The 10440-nt window shown below is 38.7% G+C and overlaps 1 long non-coding RNA gene across 1 annotated transcript; it reads right to left on the bottom strand.

The window, feature by feature from the left end:
- Window positions 1-403: 403 nt before the first annotated feature.
- On the bottom strand, window positions 404-10394 carry LOC105356432. The gene is made up of 3 exons (XR_910586.3): window positions 9497-10394; window positions 2273-2624; window positions 404-2186 (listed from the first exon to the last, which is right to left on the bottom strand). It is a non-coding gene; the product is annotated as an uncharacterized LOC105356432 (long non-coding RNA).
- Window positions 10395-10440: the final 46 nt, after the last annotated feature.

The raw sequence follows: 10440 nt of genomic DNA, 5'->3' as shown, positions 1-10440 counted from the left end.
AAATCCAGTGACATCACTGACCCTTGTGCTATCCTAGGCACTTTAACGTTGGGAGTTGGGTCATCTAGACCCACTAGACAGTGTGCTGAACCTTTTTTTTCAATGATTTGTGATCTTTACTGGTGTCCATGGATTCCATGAAATCTTTCCACCTTTATCCACCTTTGTCATGGTAGGGAGAACATGTCAATGTAAGGGTGGGGTCATCTAAGATAGCACAAGGGTTAAACACCAACATTTCCATATTTCCACGGTCTCCACCTTTGATTGTTTGCTGTGAATGGACAAAATGTGTCATCTGGTGTGTCTAATTCTGGACATCAGAAGTCATTACTGTAGCCAATGATCTGACCCACTGATAAATAAGTTTCTCGTGTCTGCTTCAGTTCTGCTCCCCCCCCCCCCCCCCCCCCTCTGTTCCTAATAACCTTCACCAAAAGTGCTTCAAAGAAAGGAGCTGCAGTTTGAGATTGCATGAGCTTGAACTTTCTCCACTAAAAGCACCACAATTAGGACATAATCCAGGTTGTTTTGCTCAGTTTCGCAGAACGGTTATAAAAGATTGGCTAAACGAACAAGCTAGGGATTTTCTGCCCTGTCATTACCTCACTAATGGTCCAATCCGCTAATTCTGTGACTGAGCTCCTCATAACAAAGTCTGCACTGATGGTGCAGAGAACCTGCTGGAATTTTAAGGAGCTGCTGCAAAACATGCCCACACATTGTTTTGGAGATTGAGCTGCAAACGGAAAAATAGTTTTCAGGAACAATTTTTTATTATATGAATGCTGTGCAGCACTGCTATATTTTTATTTTCAGGTTTCTGTCTGTAATCAGGTTTCTTTTTGTGACCATAAAAGCAGTGTTATTGACAGGAGGACTGCACTCGTTTTCTATGTGAACTGCGTGTGCTAATGAACCAATTTCTTCAGTTTGCATCTGTAAGCATGATTTGCATTTTCTGAAATAACAAAAAATTCAATGACATGTTTGTTGAAAAGTCCAAACATAGTGGTGACATAAAATACACATATATAAACCCAAGGAACTGATTTGACTTAGACCACTTTTGACTTGGTGCTGTGAGTTAGTGCAACCCCACTGGGGTGCTGTTCAGTGTTTCCATGTGCCAGTCCCAGTAAATATAGAAAACGAGAAGGACCCTTTGGGTTAGAATGGGCCATCCCCTTTAAAACTAAAGGTAAATCACATGAGGGATTTGCTGTCGTGAACCCACTGACTTTATATGAAACTTGGTCAGAGTGACCCCACCCCTCTCACCTTCCAAACAGGAAGTACCCACTGGCTCCAAGAAGCCAAAATCCCATAGACTTCTATAAAGAAATTGACAGCTGTTACTCAGTCATTCTATTTGTCTTAGTTCGTGCTCTGATACTTTTTTTTTTAATTTTCTTGCTAATTCTAATTTGTTTTTGTGATTTTTTTCTGTAGTCCAAGTTATTCGAGTTATAGACTGACTGATCAGATGCTTCAATAAAAGTTTGCGGTCTCAAGTATAACGTTTGAGTCGTATGATTGACAGATTCTCCAGAGTCTGCTTTCAGCAGTCGGGTGTGGACTTGCAACAAGCTCACTCTGACCAATTACTGCCTTCTGATGTCATCTGGTTCTAACATGATCGTTTCGCAAAAATGTGGACGATTGAATTAACTTCATTTGGTTGGAGCCAGAAGTAAGTTATTTTCTCCTCATTCGGTCTATTCTTAAATACGGTCAATGGGGAAACAAAACCAAACAAGAACCGTGTGTAAAATCCATGATGACATCAGGAATCACCATTAGTCCAGGATATTGTGTGCTTATTTCTTTGCTAAATAGGAATTTGGCAGACAGCTGAGGATGGATGCTTTTAATAGCAAAGCTTTGTTTTGACCGTTTTTTTCAATCCCCCTCGAGCCTCATTCTAATGCTCTAATTACCTTGTAGTGGTTTTCACTGCATGAGCGGGTGTCATTGTGTTTGTGTGTGGGAGGGAGGGTCCTGCTGTTTTTGCTGACCTCATCGTCTCCCACTCACACTCACATTTTTATTTATGTACAGCAGGGATTACTGCAAAGGAAACAGAATCCTGCAGATCTTGGTGCTCTGCAGCAGGAGGCGCTCTGACGAATGAGAGGCTGGCAGCAACTGTCGCAGCATTGCAGCACTCCTAACCTGCTTTATAGCTGAGAATGCACATGAAGGGTGGGGGGAAAAAAAACCTGTAAATAGATACCAAAAAGAGAAAAGTGAGGAGCGAGAGGAAGAGTACCTGCAGTGACCTGGCAGCACTGTCAGCCTTGAAGCATCAATGTGCACCGCCAGCACTAAATTCCTTCACTCTGCACCACAGCTGTCCTGCTGAGGCAGCTCCAGCCTGCAGGTTGTCTGGATGGAGGAAGGGATGAAAGCTGAAGCATGAGGCGACAGAGTTTTGCACTGAATCACTCTCACTCCTTGTTGTCAGCAGCCTCCTCTTTTGTTTCTCAGCCTTTTCTCCCACTCACTCCCAGGCTTGTTCTCCTGACAGAGGCTTTTCATCGTCTCTGGATGCATCCATGGAGCTGTTGCTTAGAAATGTTCAACTTTTACTCACAGCGTTTATCCTGATAACGTGAATGAATCTGAAACACAAACAAACTTTAAAATATAGATTTCTGTGTTTATTTTTATCTATTTACAGACTAAAAATACAATGCCTGATTAAAACACAACTTTCAATCCCATAATAATGCTATTATTTTTACATATTCATACATATCTATGCATATTTATTCATGCATATTTATAATGCTTGTTGCTAATAGAGACTAAAAACAAAGCCGAAAACTGACTCAGCCTGTTTTCTTTTTCTGTTGCACAAAAAGATATAAATCACCTCAATAAAAATTATCTGTATAAATCTTGAGAATTGCCAACATTTTTTACTTCTGACCGCCAGTGTGGAAAAGATGAGTTTTTACAAACGGAAATCCTTATTTACAGTTTGGATCCGAACCAAACCTCATCCACAAGCAGAAAAATCCTCTTTTTATTCTAATATCCATACATAACTTACACATATGCAATGATGATCAATTCTTTCTAATAACTACACAATACAATTATTACAATTCTAACAGAATAAACAGCATGATAAGGAAGGCCACAATAAAAAACACTAAAAATAATCTTAACCTAAAGTCAATCTTTACAACATTGTATGATGTGAAAAATGATTTTATGTCAATTATCTTTACATTTGAGTTTGACCTGTGATTGTTTTTATCCACAGCTTACTTTGATTTTTTCACTTATGTTCACATTTTTCTGCAAAAGGGTTTCTTTATTGTGTATGACATTACATTTGAAACCACAGCTCCTCTTACTTCTCTTTTTTATTACGTTCTTATTTCATAATCTCATACAGTAACCAACTATTTCTATTGTTTCTTTTATGTTTATGTGTCTCAAAACTGAAGTATGAATAAGGTAAACAATGATGAATCTGAGGTAAATTCTTGCTCTTAAACTGTTTTGAAATACTTCTGCACATTTCAAACTCTTTGTTTAAGACACATGTCTGATTCATGGTCTAAAACTCATTTATTATCATTTATAAAGCTCTCATTTGCAAATAAGACAGCTTTAAGACACTAAATGAAAATATTATTTAAAATGAAGCAATATAAATCACATCTTTTAAAATCCTGTTTATACCACAAAAATCAAGATTATCATAACACTGTTTATTTGTTTATCAGGCAAGAAAAAAGAAATCTAAATTTGTGTGAACGCTTTGATATTTCTATCTTTTGACTAACCTGATAAAAAAAGAACATTCCCCTGTTTACATTGTTTTTGGCAACAATATGACTTTTACTCTTTGAAAAATTAGATAATTGAAAAAATAGGGGAGCCAGTTTAGCTCGTGCTGGTTTGCGGCGCCTTCCGTCCGTGAAACCAGGGTTCGAATCAAGGCTGCGCCCTATTCCCTTCTCTGCTTCTGTGCCAGTTCCAAGCCCAGATAAATTGAGAGGGTTGTGTCAGGAAGGGCATCCGGCGTAAAACATTGCCAAGTTAACCATGCAACTCATACTCGGAAGAGTGGTTGTTTCGTTGTGACAACCCCTGATGGGAAAAGCCGAAAGAGAAAGAAGTAGATCATTGAAAAAATGGTCATTAGAAGAAATCAGTCCATTGTAGCTGAGAGACCTCCTTGTTTTATAACAAAAATATTCCAGTGAAAGTGTTGTGCAGGCAAAACATCTCTACAAAATTCTTACTAAATGAGTGTAAATTTGGCCTGTTACTGCCTACATTTGTTTACCCATAAAGATTTTTCACAATTTTATTAAAAAAAAAAGTGTAAACAAAATATCTTTTCCTGATAAAACAAACCATTGTCTCCCTTTTTGGGGAAAGGATGTTGTCCATCTAAAACTTCAAAAACAAAGAAAAAGTTAAACACTACAACAGGTTAAAAAAACTTTGGAAGAAGAACATCATGCTGGAACTTGAAATCCTTCATAAACAAACACAAGTTTCTGGTGTGATGATCTGACCAGCAGAGGGAGACATGTAGGTTCCACCCAAGCAAACAAACAGATGCTCTAACATTGTCTGGATGTGACTTCCACTCACAGACGCTGCATATGTCCAGTATGAAAATGCTATTCTTGATAAGGATTTTAGGTTACTAGGTATTAGCAGAAGTTTTGGCTTTCTGCTTACTTTGCTTGCCCTGTTTAGCCTATTTCAGTAAAATGGTAAAAGTAGATCACACGGTCCATTAGAGTACTTGTGAGGCTAGTAGAAAGTCTAAAAAAATGAAAGTGAGAAGAGTCGTTTGCTCTATGTGGCACACTAAAGTGCCACTTAGAAAAAAGTTACAAAACAAACAGAAACATGTGGGGGTTCTCTTTCTGACTTATCCACATTTATACACTCAGACAGAAGGAATAACCCAATATTGTATTTGATTCTTCAAATAAGATATTTTATCTAGCTTATTTGTAATTATAGTTTTCTTAAAACTGTCTATGTTCCTGTCCTCCTTGTCACCTCTGACATCCTTTTGCATTTCTTTGCTTTGTTGCTTTTCCTGTCACTGATTTCTGTTGTTGCAACCTATTTTAGCATCATTAGCAGCCCACTAACTGGATTCATGCAGCTTAGAGAAAGTTATTACTTTTTTTTAGAACAGTTATAACACATTTGATAAGATATAGTCAAACAGGTGTTAGAGTTGAACAGGTGTTGGTTTGAGGATGTGCTGTTATCTATCTATAACTAATATGTCTAATATGTCTCTTAAAGACCCACTCCAATGAAAATTGTGTTTTCCTCATGACAGAAGACTCATATAAATGAAAATTAATATTAAAATTGCATTTCGGAGAACTTCTTTATTCAAATGGTGGAGACTAGATGTAAAAATGGTGTTGGAAAAAGCTTGTTTTTGTAATGAAGAAAATGCACTGAGTAGGCCACAAGCTCCCTGCTCTGCTGCATCTAAAGCATTCACTTGCAGACAAATAGATCAGTGTATAACTTTCTTTTCCTCGTCTGAGCTGACATCTGACTCAAAACCGTACAGATGAATAGCTGCAATATTACTCGCCATTGTTGTTAAACCAGTAATGTTGGGGTTGTGAGAGCCAGCAAAAGAGAATAAACAAAGGAATGATGGGAAATGATTCTGGGCTAACTCAGAGGGGATTTTTCTAATAAAATACTGCTGCACTCCAGAAACTATGTCCAACAGTTTTTTTTTTTTTTTAAATGGCGTATACTTATATAGCGCCTTTCTTCCTACAAGGACAAAACGCTTTACAGTCACACACACATTCACTCACACATTCACACACTGGTGGCGGCTCCGATGCCAAACACAGGCGCCCGCCTACCACCAGAGGCAAGGTGGGGTTCAGTGTCTTGCCCAAGGACACTTTGACTCATGGCCGTGCAAGGCGGGAATCGAACCTGCAATATTACGATCATGGGTCGACCGCCCTACCGCTGCACCACAGCCGCCTTTTGTGGGCATGAAATTTGGCTAAATTCATATGAACATTGTGTGTTAGGCTGCATTTTGTGACTATTAAGTCTAATTATAATCATAATTAGCCCAATTATAATTAAAAGACCACTGGGAATACTTTTTAAATAGATCAAAAGATGATCGCAGTGGGACTGTAGGTAAAGGAACTTTAAATAAAATAATTTTTGTAGTTCATTCGAATGGAAAATAAGGAACTAATGGGAGCAATGTGAACGCAAGACAAAAAAATGACTGTGCAACAAAACTCTATTGAGATTTTAAATTAAGGTTTATTTTAAATGAATTTCATATTGGGAGATTCTCATGGAGGGTCAGTGGAGTGGCCACCATGTTTTAATAAACTTTTTAGGTTGTAACCAGACCAAAATCCAAAGTACAAAGTACACTAGAACACATTGGTTTCCACATACAAGGACAACTACCGTTACATCAAATAATTGAATGAGAGACAAAAATTAGAAAAAGAAAATCTAAAAAATCCCCTTGTCTGATTTTTAAATAATTTATTTGTAAATTATGGTGGAAAATAAGTACTTGGTCAACAAGTAGAGTTCTTATCATAGTTCTATTTTGGTTTCGTCTGACCATAGGACATTCTCCCAATCCTCCTCTGGATCATCCAAATGCTCTCCATCAAACTTTAGATGGGCCTGCACATGTACTGGCTCTAGCAGGGGGAAACGTCTGGCACTGCAGGATTTAAGTCACTGGTGGTGTAGTACTGTGTTACTGTTAGTAGCCTTTGTTACTTTGGTCTCAGCTCTCTGCAGGTCATTCACTAAGCCCTCCGTGTGGTTCTGGGATTTTTGCTCACTGTTCTTGTGATCATTTTGACCCCATGGGATGAGATCTTGTGGGGCGCCCCAGATGGAGGGAGATTATCAGTGATCTTCTATGTTTTCCATTTCCTAATATTTGCTCCTACAGTTGATTTCTCCACATCAAGCTGCTTACTTATTGCAGATTCAGTCTTCCCAGCCTGGTGGTTTCTGGTGTCCTTAGACAACTCTTTGCCTTTTGGCCATAGTGGAGTTTGGAGTGAGACTGTTTGAGGTTGTGTACAGGTGTCTTTTATATAGATAACAAGTTCAAACAGGAGCCATTAATACAGGTAACAAGTGGAGGATAGAGGATCCTCTTACAGAAGAAGTTACAGGTCTGTGAGAGCCAGAAATCATGCTTGTTTGTAGGTGACCAATTACTTATTTTCCACCATAATTTACAAATAAATACTTTAAAAATCAGATAATATGATTTTCTGCATATATTTTCTCATTTTGTCTCTCATAGTTGAAGTATACCTATGATGAAAATTACAGCCCTCTATTCTGGGAGAACTTGCACAATTGGTGGCTGACTAAATACTTTTTTTCACTATTTTAAAAAAGTTCACAGTGTTGGTAGTCCACTGGTGTTAGAATTTTTGTTCAAAGAAGTCTTTTCCTCCATGAATCCAGCAAACAGCATGAAGCTGCTGCACTAATCTGTCTTTCTGAGTGCAGTCTGCTCAGAGCATTATCACGGTGGAGAGCCATCATTTGATAACTATTCTGCTGTGCTTCAGCAAAATTAATTCCAACCCATTAAACATTTTTAACTTGATTCGCTTCAGACAGTTTGATCTCTATTTATATCAAAAGTTAGTTCACTTCAACCTCACTGTCAAATGGTTCAAATCACACGTTTTTTTTGTTAATTATTGTTTTAACTTTGACTTACTCAATGTTTTAACACAAACTCACCAACTCAACTATGCAAAAACAAAAAAGTTAGTAGCTTCAGTTTGAAACAGCATTTTTATGTAATGTTTGATGAAGATCCAGGATTGTTTTAACTCTGCTCATGAAGTGAATCTTTAAAAGAGAAAAAATCTTGTTGAATCGTGATGTTTTAGCAAAGACAAAGAAGAAATTGTATGTCAGTAGTGAATCTGGTAGAATCAGATGGAAGCCACTGACGTCAGTGAGATTGAGACAAATGTCATCATTTATAGACTCCTGGTGTATTAATGAGAAGAAAAAAAATCAATTTTAAAAGTAAACAACTGATTCCTGGATAACCATATGCCACTTTTGACGTTTTGGGGGTTAGGGCTAAACATAGGGATGGGTAACTTGTCTATTTTGAAAGATCCACAATAGTAATGGTGCAAAAATGAGTTTTAAGTACGTAAAAAAAGACCCTTGTTTAAAGTAAAAATGCCTGGCAAGAAAAATAATCCTATTAGGAAAGTTTTTCAATAGTAAAATATTATTAATTTGAGAAAACATGTCTTTTTTCTTAAAATAATAATTTATGGAAAGAACATTTTTCTTACCCCATAGGCAGATTGTTTGCTAACATGAAGATTTTTTTTCATTTTAAGAATTTTTGACTTATTTTTAGGGGGGGCTGTTTTTGCAGTGCTTTTGAATTTATTTTTCTTTTAATCCACTGCACAGGGTATTAAATTGGATTTGTATTAGTTTTAATTCTTTAAAGTTCCACTCCAATCATCCTTTGATCTATTGTAAAAGCGTTCCCAGTGGTTTTTAGCCAAATTGGTTGTTTTCTAGGATATAATTTCTGCAGAGCGGCAGAAGTTCATCAGAAATTCTCCTCTGAGTTGTGGGCGGGTCCACTGGTGTTGAATAAGGCATTTCCCATCATCCCGTTGTTTACACTCTCTTCCGCTAGCTTACAGCGCCTCACAACGACAACCTAATTTTAGCAGTGGAACAAAAAGGGTGAGAAACATTGGAGCTATCCAGCCATCCCAGTTTTAAGCCAGATACCAGCTCAGACTAGGAAAAAAAAGACATCCATGGATCTACTTGTCTACAAGTGGATGCATCAGACTAGAGCAGAGCAGAGAGCTTTACAGCTTGCCAACTGTACGACCAATGTCTCACCTACAAGCTTTTTTTCAACATCATTTTTTCTCAGCGATTTTAATAAAGAATTTCTCTTTTCTTTCTATATGTCCTCCATCATCAGGAATATGCCACAAGAACACATTAAAAGCCCCATTATTTTGGGCTACAAAGGTGGTTAGCACTCTCACGTCACAGTGAGAGGCCCCTGGCTCAAACACCAGGTTCTTTCTGCGCTGATTTGCTTGTATGTTCTCCTCCTCCATGTGTGGGTTTTCTCCAGTTCAAAAACATGCTTCATAGGTTAATACATAATTCTAAACTGTCTCTCAGGTGTGAGCATGTGCACAATTGCGCAACCTTTTCAAAAACAGACTGGCAAACTGTAAGGGTGTACCCCACCTTTGCCCAACAGCTGTGATAGGCTCCAGCAACCATATGACCCCCAAAAGATGGATTTCTGTTTTTGCAGATATTTCATGAAAATCCAAACTCTTTTTAAAAAGAAAGATGAGCGTCTTTACTGTTTTCTTATGTTGCAACAATTACTGCATCACATTAAAGCATAATTTCCTAGTCCAAAAATATGAATAATACGTACTGCGCATGCCCACAGTATCACTTCACCGGTCTATGCTGCTGATGCTTAGAAAATCCTTTTGAAAGAGAGGTTCTTTTTCAGGGTGCGGAGTGAGGACATTCAGCAGGATGTTTCGACCCTCCTCCTTCACCGCAGCACTCCTGCTGGGAGGAGAGGAAGGGGGAAAAATTGGGGGGTGGATGTAAGCTTATCAATAGCAGGTTGCCTCAGATGATCCAGTTTAAACTAGTTCTGGTTGATGCGGCGGTGCAGAGGCGCGAGCAAAAGCGACTCTCCACCCACTTTCTGGGCTTGAAAGAAAAACTGTTTTGAAGCTACTTTAAAGACAATGACTGAAACTATTTTATGTAGAAATGCGTAACGATTTGGATTGACTGACGTACAGCTTCACCCAAATGCATCTGAATATTTTTTTGCCTCTATTAGTACCAATGAGCTGTCATTAGCATTTATTAACATTTCAATTATATTTTTTTAAGTACAAATCCATCGACAGAGGCACAGTTTTATCAAATGGATGCGAGGGGACAACAAAGGAGCAGCATCAGCATCTCAGCGGTCCCGCTGCTGACACAAATCTCACCACAAAGCCACATCGGTAGATACACGCACAGACGTGATCGTCGTGTGGGGAGTTTTGCACGACAGGAGCAGAGCGGCGGAAGCCGCGGAGGAGCCACTGCAGTGCAGCAGATCTGTCAGTCACCCACATGGAGGCTGCATGCGCACATCCCGCGCGCGCGTCTCCGTCCATGTGCCACTTTATGGCCCAAATGATGAAATGCATGATCCTTCACTGTAAGCAGGGATCGATCTGTGATCCATGCGTCACCTCCCTCCTCTTAGTTGCATTTGGCGTCCTCGCAGCCATTAATCACTAAAAGGAACAGTCAAGACTCTCTGCGCCATCTTCTCCGTGGACCTCACATTGTCGAAATACACAC

This window comes from Oryzias latipes, chromosome 18 (genome assembly GCF_002234675.1).
Source record: "Oryzias latipes chromosome 18, ASM223467v1".
Lineage (NCBI taxonomy): Eukaryota > Metazoa > Chordata > Actinopteri > Beloniformes > Adrianichthyidae > Oryzias > Oryzias latipes.
This window is presented reverse-complemented; position numbering and strand designations above follow the sequence as displayed.